The following is a 5,998-nucleotide window of genomic DNA, read 5'->3' on the forward strand; positions in this document are numbered from 1 at the left end:
AAAGAGCCATGGAAGAGAGAAAATATGAAGGGGCTGTCAATCTTCAAGGCACAGATCAGCCAGCAATGCCATTGGCTCTTTTGTCCTCCTGGGTGCTGTCTACCTGACTGTGTATGTTGACTGGACAATACCCTGACCCATGGACCAGCCCTTCATCTGGTGAAACCAACCACAGTTCCTACACACACACACACACACACACACACACACACACACACACACACACACACACATTTACAGACTCCTAGGAAGTTAACTACCCAAGAAGGGCCCGGGGTGCTTGCTGCATAAGGATCTATTCAGTCTTTCAGAAGCTAAACTAAGGAGCTGTCATGATCATGCAGTCTCCTGTCCCCTATCAGGCTGGGTAGGTCTGACAGGGTCACACAGAGAGTGATATCAGGAACAAAGCTGGGACCTAGGTGTCCTGCCATCTCTGCGACACAAAACACAGTTGTCGAGAAGGCCTGGGTTCAGGGCCTCATGACACCTGGCTGACCTCATACATGAGGCTAACCTCACTAGGCTGAGGATCATTAATTTAATAGATGTAACCACGCTTGGGAGGAAATCATTTCGGGGCTGGAGAGACGGCGCAGGCACTAGGAGCACTGCCTACTCTTGCAGAGCCCCTGAGTTCAGTTCCCAGCACCCATGCCAGGTGGCTCACAACCACTGACAAACTCCAGCTCCAGGGGATCTGAGGCCCTCTTCTGGATTCCTTATACAACTGCATGCACAGGGTGTGTGTGTGTGTGTGTGTGTGTGTGTGTGTGTGTGTGTGTGTGTGTGTCTGTGTGTGTCTGTGTGTGTGTGCACACGCATGTGTGTGTGTCCACTTCGTCACATACACCTACACAATTAAAAAAACAATTTTAAGTGAACATTTGATTATAAACAGAAATAAAAAGAGAACCATTGTAAATGTGAGGTGATAGTAGAGCCTTGGGGAGCTGTGGGAAGTAATAGGCTCTAGGGAGGTGGAGGCCAGGACAAACTTCCACTGGGCTCCAAGTAGACTTGCATTTGAAGATCAAGTGTTAGGAAGACAAGCGGTTCCTTGGAGCAGAGGTAGGGGCAACCACTGACCTATCCTAGAAAAGAAAGATGGAATCGCAGGCCCAGAGAAGCCAAGACAGCTGCAGGCCGGGACTTTCGCAAGCTCCCCAGCTGCGGCCAAGACAGATCAGTTAGTGAACAGACAGCCAAATCACAGAGACAAACACCCCCCCAGACATGTTCCGGCCCATCACTCTGATGGGTGCAGAGGTGAGCCTGCCAGATCTCCTGCCCCTTCCCAAAGGATGGTGGCAACTTAGCCTTGGACTTGGAGAGGCCAGCGGCCCCATCAGGACAGCCTCTGTCCTTTCCACATGCAAACTGGCCAACAAACTCTCCCAGATTTCATTGCTGGACTCTAGCCCTACCTCACATGTCTAGTATGGATCCTGATACCAGACTGCTAACCCTTCCTCTCAAACTTTCCATGCCTCCCCGTGTCCACAGGGTCCAGGCCTGGCCCCTTGACTTGGCATCAAGCACCTCCATGATTTTTTCCTCTCTCCATCCACTGTGTCCCAGCGTTGACCCTCTGTCTCAGGACACCCGTTCCCCTTAGCATCCTCACTTCAATCTGGATCCAGTTTGACCTTTGTCCACGCCCAGCTCTGTGGTCTAAGCCAATGGACCCTCCTTCTCAAAGGCCAGGAGACCTGTCTGTCCGTCAGTGGAAGCTGAGTGGCCCTGCAATGCAAGTTTGGTGGGGTATGTGTTCCTTGCTTTTAAAAATGATGGGGTGATGCCCTTTCCCAGGCAACAGTGCTGGGGTATTTTACCTTTATACCCTCATCTATGCCTTTGTCTCTTTGCACAGCCACGCAGCCAGCACGCTTCCTAGGTACTGGCCACAGCCGGCAGCGTGGAGGCCAAGCCACAGCCTCCCAGGATAAGACAGAGTCGAAGTGCTACCAGCCCAGCTGACATGGATAACAGATTCAGGCTCCAAAGTGTTTCCCACCGCCAAGCTAGCTGGCTCAGAGGTCAGGACTCCTGTCAGTTGTGCTTAATTCCCACCTCCAGGCTTATGAACCCCCAGATGCCTGTGGACAGCACTTCTCTGTCCTTCCAGCCAGAGCTCTTCCCCAACTCTCCCTCCCTGCCTCCTGCATCCCTGAGAAGCCTTGTTCCGACCTGCCTGAGAGAGCCAAAGGGCAGTTGCTGCCTTGCCTTACCCTTGTTCTGCTAAAAAGCCTGATCCCTTTCCTTTAGGGGTGCTACAGCGTCTTGTTCTTGGGCTCAAGAAGGCAAGGTGGACCGTCTCCTCAGCCAGCCTCTCTCTGACACCTCCACCTGACTTCCTCCTATGCTGGCTGAGCCTTCTGCAGCCTCTCTCTCCTCTCTCCTCTCTCCCTCTCCCTCCCCCCCCCCTCTCTTATCACTTTATTGTTGTTGGTTGGTTTGGATATGGAGCAATGGCTTTCAGTATGGCGTTCTTACAGACACATGTCAGTTTACTTCATCCTCACGCAGAGCCCTCCTGCACGGCCCCTTCTCATTAACTAGACAACCAGGCCCCATCTCCCTCCATCAGCCTCATTTCCTGGCCATAACCTCTCATTTTCATGTACCCTTCCTACGAGGCCATCCTCGTCCACCGCACCCCATACACACACCCTCTGGCCAAGAACCCAGAACATTCCATGGACAGGACCACTCTGTGTCTTCAGTCGGCCTGGCCTGCCCACACCACTGCCTCCACAGGCCACTGCTGCGGCTCCCACTGTTTTGCTTGCAGCTCCTCCAGTGTTGCGTATGTCTCCCCCCCTCCCCCTCCCATGCCCCGCTACACCCACCCCTCCCCCCACCACTACCATGGCTTATAGTTCTAATTCAGCCAGTGATTTCTAGACCTTTCTATCTACACAGACACACCTTCTGATCCCCAAGGCTGGGAACTTGGAACCTGTAGGCTCCCACCTGGGTGGATGGTACTTATGCCTGGAAAGTCTAGAACTAAGTTTCTGCAAACTTGCTCCCCCTCCGCCAGCTCAGCTCCCGTAAACAGCCCCCACCAAACATCCTGGCGTCACCAGAAAGGCCATTGTATTGGAATCTGAGAGACAAGCAGCAGGGCAGGCCAATTAAATCTCAGCAGCCACTGGGGGAAAGGGAGAGCGTGACCGCCATGCTTTTTTGAGTTGGAGATCAAGAAAGCAAGCAGGCAATGCAAATCTTCCAGAAGCTATGAAGGAGGGGGTGTGGGGATAGGCATTCAGAAAGAAAAGAGAGAGGAAGAACGCCCAGAGTAGAAGGGCAGTGGCTGCACGCTTTAAATCCCAGCCCTCTCTGGGTTCAAGGCCAGCCTCATTTACAGAGCAAGTTCCAGGACAGCCAAGGCTACACAGAGAAAGCCTGTCTCAGACAAACTAACCAACAACAAACAAAACTGCTCAGAGTGCAATGATGAGCAGGCTAAGGATTTGGGCAGGCATCCAAAAAACAGAAGTAGAAAGGGAAAAGAAAAAGCCGTACTCCTTACATTATAGCTTCTTAAAACAAAAAGTATAACTCCCTAAAAAAAAACAAAAACAAAAACAAGCTATACTTGTTTTCTGAGTTCTAACTCAGAAAGTATTTGGGCTTACCAGTGAAGTCTGTAATCAACTGCGTCGAGGGAGGGACTTCCGGGGTCGGTAAGAATGTGTCTCATTAAGGAATAATTATTCCTCCCACCTTCTTAACCTGTCCTCGTGACAAGCCCATTGGCTTAGCTCTTAAGGGAGGGGATGATATTTTTTCCGTTCTCATTATCTTTGGAGCAGTTTAGGATATCATGTTTCTAGCCAGGGTTAGGGTTAGAACTCAGACTCCATGCTTTTCACTAAAAATATAGATCAAAAAGAATTAGTGAAAAGTGGGGGCTGGAGAGATGGCTCGATGATGACAAGCATTTGCTGCCCAATCATGAGAGACAAGAGTTCAGTGAGTTCAGTTCTCAGCACCGTGTGACAAGCAGGGTGTCCCACATAAGCCTGTAACTCCAGCTCCAAGAAATCCTGATAACCTCTTCTGGCCTCTGTGAGTCCACACACACACACACACACACACACACACACACACACACACACACGCTCATGAGTATGTAAGCAGGCTCAGCAATACATACACATACATACACAAATACAATCCTTCTAAGACAGAATTAAAGAAAAAAAAATTAAAAATCTATAAAATTGCCACACCTTGCCAGGAAGCAAGCTGTCCCATAATGAGGCTCGGCAAAGCCCTGTGGTCCTGTAGCTCCCTCCTCCTCGCACAGGGTTTAAAGGCCTGTGAAGGGACAGTTGTGAAGCTTTCCCACCTTTCACATGGAGTTTCAAAATCTAATGAGGGCCGGTTATGAGTCTTCCTGTCTTTAAAGTTAGTGTGTTGTGAGGGATGCAGGAGAGGGTTAAAACTGACTATGGCTTAATCACATGAGGGGCTCCATCCTCAGTAACTGATAAGTCTGCTAATGTCTGTTTGACCAGTTACCCCCAGCCAAACACTGGAAACCCCTGTCCCCAGTACGCAGTCAGTCAGCAACTCCATCATTTGTGCAGTTCTCTCGGTGCCCTTGATTTACAGACAGGGCCTCTCCACCCCCTCCCCTCCCCTCCCCTCCCTTCCCCACTTCACTCCACCTCATTCAATCCTTGCTTCATAACAGAGTCTCAACACATTTCTCCAGGACATGCTTATTTTCATTCCACACCCCTTAAAATAGTCAGGGGGGGATCTTTCTAGAACACAGAACTTTTTATATTTCCAGCCTGCCATGAACTTCTCATTCAAAACCCTCACATCTTGGACACACACACACACACACACACACACACACACACACACACACACACACACACAACTACTGGCTTTCCCCACACTGTGGGAGTCTGGGGTTGTCTTGACCTAGCGATCGGCATTTGGCTTTGCTTTCTTGCTGCTTCAGGCGGGGGCTCTACCTGGTCCCTTGATACGGAGAGCGTCTCCTTCACCCAGAAGCCATCCCCTCAGAGATCAGGCCCAGGGCGGCATCCCATGTTTCCTACCTGCCCACAGTTCCCTGAAGAGCCTGTGTCTTCCCTTGCTGCCAGGCTGTGCGCACTACCCATGAGTGCCTGCGGTTACTTGTTTCATGTCTCTTGGCTCCTGGACTGCAGATTCCAAAAAGGGCCCTGGCCGTGCCTGCCTTGTTCACTCTCTAGCAACACTCTGGCCCCAGGCATGTGAGCTGTGCTTGGAACCCTGGACGCCGTGACTGGGCCACACCCACTTCCCCCACATTCTCTGGTGTTCACCTTCTCCACGTACCTTTTCCCACCCAGCCTCAGGAAGCTCTCATGTGCTCCCTCTATACCCCTCCTCTTCCAACGGGAGCTATCTCATGTGACTGTCCCTCAAGATGCCTTCGGTCCCTAGCCTTACTATGGCCACCCTCCACCTGGACAGGATACCTGCTGAGCATCCCTTCAGGCGTCATACTTACAGCCACAATTTAGCCTCACTCTGCCCCCTGCAGCACCCTGCTGTTACCCACACAACCAACATTCCTCTGACAAGATATGCTAGTTCCCACACACGTGACCCACTTCTGTCTCCAAACTTGCCCTGCACAGGCCGAGCTAGATCCCTAGTCTTGAAGCAAGGAGCACGCTGAATTTGTGATTTCCTCAAGCCCCGCCCCCCTCAGCCTGACTGAGGTCCATCCTGTCTGGAGTTTGCACAGGAGACCTTAGTTAGCCAGGATCTGTGTCCTGGCTCAGCCTTGTACAAGCTGCAGGATCCTCTGCAAGTCGGGGACCTCTGCAAGTCAGGAGCCTCAGTTTCCTCACACAAAGGACCAGAGCGGCAACAGCTGGCACTGCTAGGAGTTAGAGACAATTAAATAAGGAAACCCACAGCAGGCAGGGAGACCGGCACTTGGCGCCTGCTGTGTACCACCCGATCCCTGAGCATCTGT

The 5,998-nt window shown here is 51.5% G+C and overlaps 1 long non-coding RNA gene across 1 annotated transcript in view; it reads right to left on the minus strand.

Annotated features, from left to right (window-relative positions):
* Positions 1 to 5,242, minus strand: part of LOC311600281 — an 18,929-nt gene extending 13,687 nt beyond the window's left edge. Inside the window, exon 1 of the long non-coding RNA XR_014780195.1 lies at positions 5,088 to 5,242. This is a non-coding gene — a long non-coding RNA (uncharacterized lncRNA). The remainder of the gene's footprint in view (positions 1 to 5,087) is intronic.
* Between the last annotated feature and the right edge of the window lie 756 nt (positions 5,243 to 5,998).

This window comes from Acomys minous (genome assembly GCF_964271855.1).
Source record: "Acomys minous genome assembly, chromosome: 6".
In the NCBI taxonomy this organism is placed as follows: Eukaryota; Metazoa; Chordata; class Mammalia; order Rodentia; family Muridae; genus Acomys; species Acomys minous.